This window comes from Oryctolagus cuniculus, chromosome 14 (assembly GCF_051225735.1).
Source record: "Oryctolagus cuniculus isolate XC-2025 breed Fujian yellow rabbit chromosome 14, ASM5122573v1, whole genome shotgun sequence".
NCBI classification, from domain to species: domain Eukaryota; kingdom Metazoa; phylum Chordata; class Mammalia; order Lagomorpha; family Leporidae; genus Oryctolagus; species Oryctolagus cuniculus.
Genome location: NC_142880.1, coordinates 27163677 through 27174034, shown reverse-complemented (window position 1 = coordinate 27174034; position 10358 = coordinate 27163677). Strand labels below are relative to the sequence as shown.

Here is a 10358-nt window from a genome sequence, read left to right as displayed (position 1 = left end):
AAATGTGTATGTCTCGTGGTCAGTCATCAACAGACATTTGTATAATGGATGTGAGTGTTTCTCTGCGGGGGGGGGGGGTTGGGGGGGGCTCCAATTGAAAAGGAAACAAAGTTGCTAAGCCTTTGCTCCACAAGGCCTCTAAGCCGCACTTCCGCATCCCAGTGACTCAGCGTTTCCAACAATCCAAGATGGCCCCCGGGGGAGGTACCTAGCCTGACAGGAGACTTCCGTATTCGTGAACAGTATGTGTCCTTGGCTGTGATAGGCCCTTGAGGGCGTGCCCGGCTCCTGTCCTGCCTTACCTTTCAGCTGGTTGGCTCAGTTCCCTTGTGCCCTGGACAGCCCCCTTTCTGTGTCTGTAAAAGTTCTTCCCCTCCCAATAAAGTGGAGAACCCGGCTGCTCCCTGCACGTTGACTGATCTCCCTGCTCTGGTGTGGTTCCTTTGCTGCGGACACTCATCATCCTGCTTGGCCCCTGGGCTCCCCAGGCTGGCCCTGAGGAGCTGCTGCCCCGTGACGAGCAGAATTTCTCTACAGGTAAGGTGACACCATTCAGAACTTGTTAATTAAGTTTTTAAAAATATTTATGTATTTATTTGAGAGGCAGAGGTACACAGAGAAAGGGAGAGATGGAGAGACAGGGCTTCCATCCACCGGTTCACTCCCTAGGGGGCTGCAATGGCTGTAGCTGAACCGATCCAAAGCCAGGAGCCAGCAGCTTCTTCTGGGTCTCCCAGGTGGATGCAGGGACTCAAGCACTTGGGCCATCTTCCACTGCATTCTCAGGCCACAGTAGACAGCTGGATTGGAAGAGGAACAGCAAGGACAACAAACAGTGTCATTATGGGATGCTGTGCCAGCAATAGGCGGAGACATAGCCTATTACATCACAGCACCAGCCCTTAATTCAGTTTTTTAAAAGGGATATTTAAGCACAGTTTTTCTCTTCTTAGTATTGAGGTTAAGTAAAGCACTCATATGTTTAAAACCGATTTTCTGGGGACAGCAATGTGGCAGAGCAGTTTAAGCCACAGTTTGTGATGCCAGTGTCCCATATTGGAGTCCTTGCAGCTCATTCCCAAACCAGCTCCCTGCTAACGTGCCAATAAATATTGTGGGAGATTATCCAAGTCCTTGGCTCTCCACCACTCACGTGGGAGACCGAGATGGAGTTCCTGGCTCCTGGCTTCCATCTGGCCCAGCCCTGGCTGCTGTGGCCATTTAGGGAGTAAACCAGTTGAAGGAAGATCACCCCCCCTCCACCGCCTTTCAAATAAATAAAATAAAACTTTAAAATAAAGAATCATTTTTTTCTTTTGCTATGAACTACACAGAGAAGCTTACCCTTGTTTTCCACTGACTTGCTAAGTCACTTCATTCTAATTTGTGGGACTTCTTATATATTAAAGAGAATGGCATTTTGTATCTGACAGTAATTGGAATGTTTTCCCCATTTTTTTCAATATGCTTTGAATTTTCATATAAGTATTTTGTTAATGGGAACCTTTTAAAAGTGTGCCTATACCTACATGTGTGCTTGTATATACACACATACATGTTAGTATGCATGCATGTATGTATCATGGCTGCTGGATTATTAGATTACACCTTTGATCCATTTAGCCATTTGTGATTTGTCTTGGCATTAATCTTAATTATTTGCCATATGTCTATCCATTTGTCAAACCTCCAGTAATAAATAGCTCATCTTTTCCTACTCTTCACAAGATACCTTGTTAATCATATATTAAATTGTCATATGAATTAGATCTATTTATGGTTTTATTTTGTTTCATTACTTTTCTGAAGCTTATGTGTCTACTTAGGTAATTATTAGAAATAATATTATATATGCTGATTTCATTTTCCCCTAGAATTATTCTAACTTCTTTAGTTGCTTTTATACATAAAATTTAGAAATGGCTTGTTTAGTAAAAAATTTCATAAATAGCCTATTGATATTTGATATTTCAATAGTATGTAAATTATAAATGAACTAAAATTATCTTTAATATATTTCCCATTCAATAGTTATTATTTTCCTTTTGTTCAAGATTACTTTTGTGTAAGGAGACATTGTTTAAAATTTTGTTCACTTAAAGTCCTGCTTACTTTATATTGTGCAGGTTATTATAAATATCTAGTATATTAATTTTTAATTTTTCAGCAATTTTATGTATTTACTTAAGAGGCAGGGAGACACACAGAGTGAGACAGAGGGAGAGAGAGAGAAAAAGAGAGAGAGACTGAAAAATAGACAAAAAGACAGAAAGACATAGTTGCCATCAACTGCTTCACTTTCCAAATGCTCACAATGACCAGGGCTGGACTAGACTGAGAACAGAACCAGGAGTAGAACCTAAGTACCACAATATGGAATGCAGGTGTCCCAACCCATTGACCGACTTATCTGCTAGGTCCATGCTTGCCCTATGTTGATATTTTAAGTTGGAAATTTCTTCTAGTAGATTATATGCGGAAATTATTGATTTATATCAATTATGTTTACTAGTGTCTTAAAATAGTATTTAATTTTTGTTTTTTTTTCTTATTTAATTCTTCAAGTCTTTCATTCTTCCATCTATCCAATCTATTAGTTCTAAATGTAGAAAAATTAACTCCTTCATTTCTTTGTGAATTTTTGTTGTTTGGTGGCTTTTAATTATAATGTTTCATAATAGCATGAATAGAGTATTATCATTCATGTTTTACATTAATAGAAATACTTCCATCAAATGCAATGGTTGTTTTGGGGCTCAGACTAATATATTTTATAAAGTAGAAGAAATGTTTATTGCTCATTGCTTTTATTACAGTTACTGAATCTTTAGTTTCCATGGAGATGATGGATGATTTTCCTATAAATATTAGCATTTTAGATTATATTAATAAAGTTACTAAATGGATACATTATTGAATTCCTGGAAAAATAAATTATTAAGGCTATAATTTTAATAAACTGTCACTTTCTGTATATTAATATCACATTAAGAATTTTCCCATACATAAATAAAATTACACAGTAATTACTGTGTAATTTTATTTTTTGCACAGTTAAAATCAGGTTTCTTATATCAAAATTATACTCATTTGTAGAGGATTTAGAAATATTTCTTCCTTAAGATAGTTTGTCATTTGAGTAAGCCTTTAGTTTGCAGAAAAATTCAGTTTACTACTTTACCACATCTTCTAAATTTTCTAATTAATAAATGTGTACTATAATTTAATTGGCCATCATGACAATTGGTGTTTTTTTATTAAAGTTAAAATTTTTTTAGCACAGTGAAATGTAACTTTCCAAATGGCATTGTAGCAATATTCACGAAAAATATCCCCTTTTCATAGACACTTTAATTGCTAAAGAAGGGAATAGGGAAAATTTCATTCTTTATATTCCTAATATTCACCAAGGTATATTCTTTATATTCTTAATATTCACCAGGATAACTAACACAAGCAGAAGAAATTTAATAATTTAATGATAATATTAAATAAAATGAACACTGTCATTGAAAGCACTAAGCAGATACATCAAATTATCTAATCAATGAGTTGAAGAGTTAACTTACGCAAATAATCACGGTGTCATCTCTTTCCAGGGTTATGCCCCTCGCCATTTAAGAACAAGGTGAATAAGGCTAACTTCCTACTGGAGAACCTGTATGACATGTTACAGGCAGGCTACCTCTTTACAGAGCATTTGGATCAGCCTACACGCTATGGTGTGGTCAATGGCTGAGTACGAGTATGTTTCGTAGTGACCCATTTGAGACAGAGCCAGTCTAGCATAAGAGAACAGTCTAGCATAAGAGAAGCCAACCATACTCCGTTTCTCTAAAGGGGTACCTTCACTTCCAATATGTTTATAGAGATTTTACTATTACTCAGTCTAGAAATTTGAATTTGCTGTCAGCATTTTATTCTACCCAAGAATGGTTGGAAATTTGTGCAACTGTACAAATAACAATTCAAAAAAGGAGAAGGATCAATTTCACTGAGCAAATTTAAGAGGAAATGAGTTGCATGATGTTTGAAGGGACAATGGATTCTAGGAATCCATCCAACTATCCAGACTATTTGATTTCCTAATTACAAAGTCTACTATCTTGCAAATTTTATACATTTGTTAGGAGGCTAAAATTTAAAAAGAAAACAAAACCATCTTTTTTTATTCTGTCATATATATCCATGTATAAAACCAACTTTTAAAATTTTCCTTTGGATTTTCCAGAAAACCCTTTTATATGCAATTGATTCCAATTTTTCCCTAGACAAATATCTCTAAATTATCTCAATACTAGAAAATGCTATTTCACAGTGTGTTTTGGCCCTGATGATGAATAGATTTCTGGGGCATAGTGTGGAAAGTACTTATTTGTACTCCATACACACTTACCTTCCTTAGATACAAATCTTTATTGCAAAAGAAATGGGAGTAGCTATAGCCTTTATATAATGTGATGATATGAATCAGAACATATTGTAGCAGTTTCTATATGCAAATGTACCTTGTTAATGAAGAATAAAAATTATCATTCTATTCTGTTTTACAGATCTGCATCCATGCAACTGTGTAGGAATGAGATAATACATCTAACCCGGTAAGTCTTTCGGAAGGAAATAATTGACTATTGAAGTTAAAAGCATATAACTGAGAAAAATCAATTTATTGTTATTGTTTTTAAGACAGGATAGCTCAGTTGGTATAGCCACAATGTGCCAGTGCTACATTTGAGCAGGGAATTGACACCAAGAAAAATACTGTTGTTAATAATGCACAGCAAATTCCTGTGCTGAAAACACTGCTGATGGGTCTCTTTCCTGACTTATTCCAGTCTTAAAAACATCAACAGTTCTCCGGTATTCAAAAGAGGACAGAGCAAAAGGGCTGGGATTATAGATGAAAGTTTCGAATATTTCAAAACAACAAGCAAAGTAAAACTCTCATACCTATTGACAGGAGTGTAACTAGTTCAACTTCTTTGGAAAGCGTTCACATTACTTGCCACCATTTCAAGTAACACATTCCTTAATCTGAAAACACACTTCCTAGAACACGTACAAACAGGTCATGAACATATACACACATTGTCATGAAGAAGAAAGCTTAAAGATATTCATTGCCACATTTTTGTAATATCGAAATGTTGGAGAATTCCAAATGTCACCTCATAGAATGAGGGTTGAATAAGTTATGGTAATTCACAGTGCGGAATTCCATCATGTGTGTGCAGGACAAAATAAAGGCAGCTAACTATGAACTAATATTGGGTAAACTTTAGGATATTTTGTTCAATGAAAATAACATGGGAGAGCAGAAAATGTAATATAGGGACACTTAGATGAAAACAAATGTGATCATTATAAAAGGCTTTTATGGTATAGTCATGTAGTATAGCTAACTTCTGAATGGAATCCCAATGAGTGACTAATTTTCCTCTGATGAGAGTAACTCGAAGACTAGGAAACAGGGAAGCAAGGGAGGGCAGGAAGAAGGAAAAATGAGGGAAATACATTCTGGAGAGGATTTTGTGCATCAGTACTGAGATGTCAAGCCTCTGGGTAAACACCCAGAGAAGTGAACCTTTGGTCTGACATGTACTTTTTGTTGAACACCAGTCATAAATACAAATATATTTAGTCTGATGATTCTCTTCTCTTTTCAGAAGGCTTTTCAAGATATCCTTTAAGTATAAGTCCTTTAAGCTATCATATTAAGAACGAAAAGGAAAAAAAAAGGCAATAAAATTCATTTTTTTCACCCAAGTACTTTATCTGTGTTTGCTGCAGTCTTGCTGAGTGATCATCTTCATTTGACAGGACACATTTTGGTGTCGCTTCTGGCATTTGCAGACTGACAGGAATAGAGGAGAGTGTTTGCTATCTCACTGTGGGCTCTGATACTGGATCCATTCTCTGAAGTTTCAGCACCACAATGGAGGTTGATGTTTTCCAATTATTCTCTTGTCCCCTCAGATGTATTCACATCGATATTAAAAGAAAATTACCTTCAAGGGTGATGTAAACAAACATGGGGATTACTATGATAAATGCAATTATGCTAAGTTGGTTGAATTTAACATTAGAACCACTGTTCATTCTTTTAATATAATCCAATATTAGGATATTACTCTGTTCTCCAAATCTGTTATCTTGCCACCCAAAACTGATTGTATGACAGACTGCAACTTTTAAGTGGTATTTGCTTCAATTTCTAGTGTATAGACAATTGAAACACTCAATATCTCACCAATCAAAATTCTCTATAGATAGACATTATCCCTTTAAGTAGAAAATTACTCTCCTTTTTGGCTAGTCTTTGATCTGCAATGTCTATGGCTTTTCTAAACCTAGGAAATACCTAAATGTAATGCATGTAGGACAGGATGAACTTCAGATACCACCAGGAGTAGATGCTTAGGCCTAATGTGCATGTCCTGACCTGATTTTGTGGACTGTGGTTCAATGACACCTTTCATGTACTTGTTTATCCCCACAGTAGGCCTGATGCATAAGTGTCCAGCGGCCAAGTGTACATCACATAAGAAAGTTGCTTATACTGGAAGGTGCCTTTGAGGCTTTTGCTGACCTGTGTCCCGTTTATTTCTACCATGATGATCTCCCACTGGAGGATGCGTGACTGGGAATGGAGTTAAGTTCAGGTGCATTGGTCAGATGAAATACAGAGGAGGCAACAACAAAGACATGTGAAATATCAGAAGCAGGTTTATTACTTACAGGCCCCAGAGAGAAGGCAGCATTCCTTGCCAGGCTAACAGGAAGGGGGATGCACTGGAGTACACTCAACCAGTGTGTGTGTATGTGTGTGTGTGTGTGTGTGTGTGTGTGTTTAAGGTGCAAATGAGAGGACAGGCCCATTGGCTGAGTTCTTTGTTGTGTCCAGGGAATTAGCCAAGCAGTTTTCTCTGAGGGAGTTCTCAGGTGAGTTCAGAGCAAACAGACATGAGCTCTGGGGATCCCCACTGCAACTTAGATGTGGACATTGTGGCAAATCCGTGTTATCCACATGGGGCATAGGGGTCAGAGGGGCAAGTTAAGTGCTTTGTGACTCTGCTACAGAGTGACAGCTGTATCAGACAGATGGCTGAAGCAACCATATTGAGGAACTGGGATGAGGCAGAAAACTGGAAACAGTCAGTGGTGACTAAGCCTTGTTCCCGGTATGAGAAAGTTAAGCTTATGATGGAAATGGATGTTGGGGCAACATAAAATTATAAGAATTTACTACATCATCCTAAAGGTGCCTCTCTTTTCCTCCCTCATTCCATCAGCTTTCTAGGTAACACTAGGCCAGGTAGGGAAGTCTCAGGACCAGCTCCACATTGTTAGTGGAGCCCACGACCAACATTACTTGCTAGTCCTTTCAGGACTGACTTGGTGTTTGAGGTCTGGCTCCCATTTTGTCTAAGTGAGGAGTGGATCTACTTGGAATGACCTCTGTTCCTAGTGTGGTCATCTTTTTTTTCTAATCCTGGGATCCCAAAATATTTGCCTTCTTCCTAACACCTTTCAGAGATTTTATGCTACCTCTTTCACTATGTTAGTTGTACTAAGCAATTGGGATCATGGAGAAATGGATCTGTACCATTGTGTCCTCCAACTAAGATTCAATAAATGTTAAGCTACAGAGTTTCGTTATGGTCCCCATCTAGAGATGCTCTGAGATTCCTCTTCTGAGACTCAGTGTGCTAAAAATAATCTCTTAAAGTAATATTGGGTATTATAGTGTTATTGACATTCTTTGTCTATAAAAGAGCATATTCTAGCAAAGTCTGGAGAACTGAACATTTTAGGTTTCTAGTATACATGGAGGTATAAGTCAGCTTTTTATTTATTCAGTGAAACACCTAAGATAAGTTACATTTAAATAATAAAGGGGTTTATTTTGGTTATGGTTTTTGGAGGATCGCAGTCCAATTTTGCACAAGCCCCATTGGTTTGGTCTCTGGTGATGTCTTAAGACACAGTTATGAGGTGACATCATTTAACAAGTATCTTGCTAAGTATCACATGGCAACAGTGAGAGAATGCTGAGGAAGGAACACATTCTGAGACAGGAAGCAGAGAAAATGGTCAGGCATGGCTCAACCTTAGCTAATCAACCTTCTTCCGACAATTACCTTTCAAGGGCACATGATCTAAGGATCTTCTTCTAGGACCATTAAAGCACCAAAACTGCATTCAGTTTCACCTTCTCAGTATCATATTGAGGAAGCAAGAGGAAGCAGAGGAGTGGGAATTGTTGATGGTGACTAAGCTCTGCTCCTAAGCCTTATTACTTAAGGGTTTAAGCATCTGCATGAATTAAGAGCCATATCCTATTCAAGCCATAACAAGAACTAACGGTGGAAAGATTCTGTGATGACTGATGCTCAGGAGAGTAGCGCTGGCTTTCTTAATTCTCACAACTTTAAGTATGCCTATGTAGCCTGAAATTGAGACAGTTTCGGGATAGCTGCCACATCACTTTGGTTGTACATATGCAGTTTATTTAGGTTGATAATCATATTTAATAGATCCAAATTTATCTCTTAATCCTCCTAAATTACACATTATTTCTAAATATTTAACCCAAATTTACAACCCTTAATTAAAGGGCAGTTTTTCTGCCTAAATTTTTTTTATTTAAATAAGATAGTTGATGAAGTTAGTCAATTAACTACACAGAATATTCAATTTATCGTGTGCACTGTTCAGAAGTTTCTATACTCAAAGAAAATTATTGAATATAAACTGGAGAAAATAAATATTTGCTTCAAAATGTTTATCTTTGAGGCAGCTCATTTTGCAAATGAGCCAGACTTTTCCTCATAGTCAGATTTTCATCCTGTCATTTTTATCAACATAAAGCAGAAAGTGCTGGTATTGTCTTACCTAACATAACAGAAAGTTTAAGATAAATCTGATAGTCACAATGATGCAGAGGAAACTGACATAGTTTCCGAAAGAAGAAATGATAAAGCATGTGGATTGTGCATGGATTCACTGAAATAAAGATGCTGGGTGTGATAGAAACAAGTTCTGCGAGCAGGTCTGGGAGATTTTAGTACTCTTCTCCGCACCTGCACCTAGGACATTTTAAAATTAGATTTCAGAAAGAACAACATTCAAAAAGAATTTTAAAAGATCTCTATACAATGATTCAAGTGTTTTTTGGCAAATTTCAACTGATTCTTTCCCAAATTAAATAGCTCAGTGACTACATATTCTACATTTCCCTTTATTTTCCCATTTCTAGATAGCTTTAGCCCAAATCATCAGCATGGCTAGCATACTGAAGTGTTTAATGCACAACACTCCAGGAAAAGGAGAGGGAGTTCCTACTTAATGATGACATTTAATGTACTAGAGACTGAACTTGTCAATTTATTTCTCCTCCTCCTCCTCTCTCACATCCTACTGCTTCTTCATATTTTAAAGATGCTAACAATCTTGATTGAATTTCAGTGAGATTGAATAATTACTCATTGACTTCACAAGTAAAAGTGGAGACCTTCAAATGAAAATCTAGCTTTGTTTAATTCCAATACTATGCCTTTCCTATTAAACTATGCTATTTTCCTTAACATCTGACCAAAAATCCTTTATTAACCAACTTCATAGTCATCCAAATTATCTTTGACCTTATTATTGATGAAGTAATAGACAAGTATTTGTCAAATTTCCTTGTATATAAGTGGTTGTATTAGTGATAATGTGAGATTAGTACATACTTGTCTGTTGGTTAGTCACTCTAACAAGCATTTATTAAATGGCTTAATCATAGTTGTCATGTTGGAGATGAAATGTAAGATACATTTAACCCCATTTCAACTGGTTTCTAGACATCAAAGATGATTTAACAACAATGATTTTATTCAAGGAGAGCTCTAAGAAATGTTATTCGAGCACTGAAAACAAAAAGAAATAATTATTTCTAAGCAGATATACATAGATTTCATGAAGAAGGGAAAATTTGGATTAAGTTTTGACAGATGAATATGAATAGAGCATCAGAAAAGGATGATTAGAATTCTGTCCAGAAATAGGGAAGAATAAGGATACAAACCTAGGGTTTGAAAATTAAATTATGTGATATATTCTAAAAATAGCAGGTGGCCTTTTGCTCCTAGGATCAAGGAAGCAGAAGATAAGGTGAAAGAGATGGCACTGGAGAGAAAAATCATGAGCAGATTATTGGAGGTGTTGTGAGTCTGGTGAACTTAGATGATCTCCACTTTTACTTGAAAAAAAGCATTTAAAAATGCTTTTCTGTCTAAACAGAAATTTCAGCATAGGCAATTATTTCAAAATTTGTGAAAAATATTAGCTGAAATCTCAAATATTTTAAGCAGCAG

The 10358-nt window shown here is 36.5% G+C and overlaps 1 long non-coding RNA gene across 7 annotated transcripts in view; it reads left to right on the top strand.

The window, feature by feature from the left end:
• Positions 1–241: 241 nt before the first annotated feature.
• The window catches only part of LOC138845229 (uncharacterized), a 134762-nt gene continuing 124645 nt past the window's right edge, over positions 242–10358 (top strand). For 4 of the 7 annotated variants that reach the window (XR_016220578.1, XR_016220580.1, XR_016220579.1 and 1 more), the window contains exons 1-2: positions 266–537; positions 4554–4601. This is a non-coding gene — a long non-coding RNA (uncharacterized LOC138845229). Of the gene's footprint in view, positions 538–4553; positions 4602–10358 lie in introns of all 7 variants that reach the window. The other 3 variants (XR_011382123.2, XR_016220576.1, XR_016220581.1) reach the window with 2 other exon arrangements.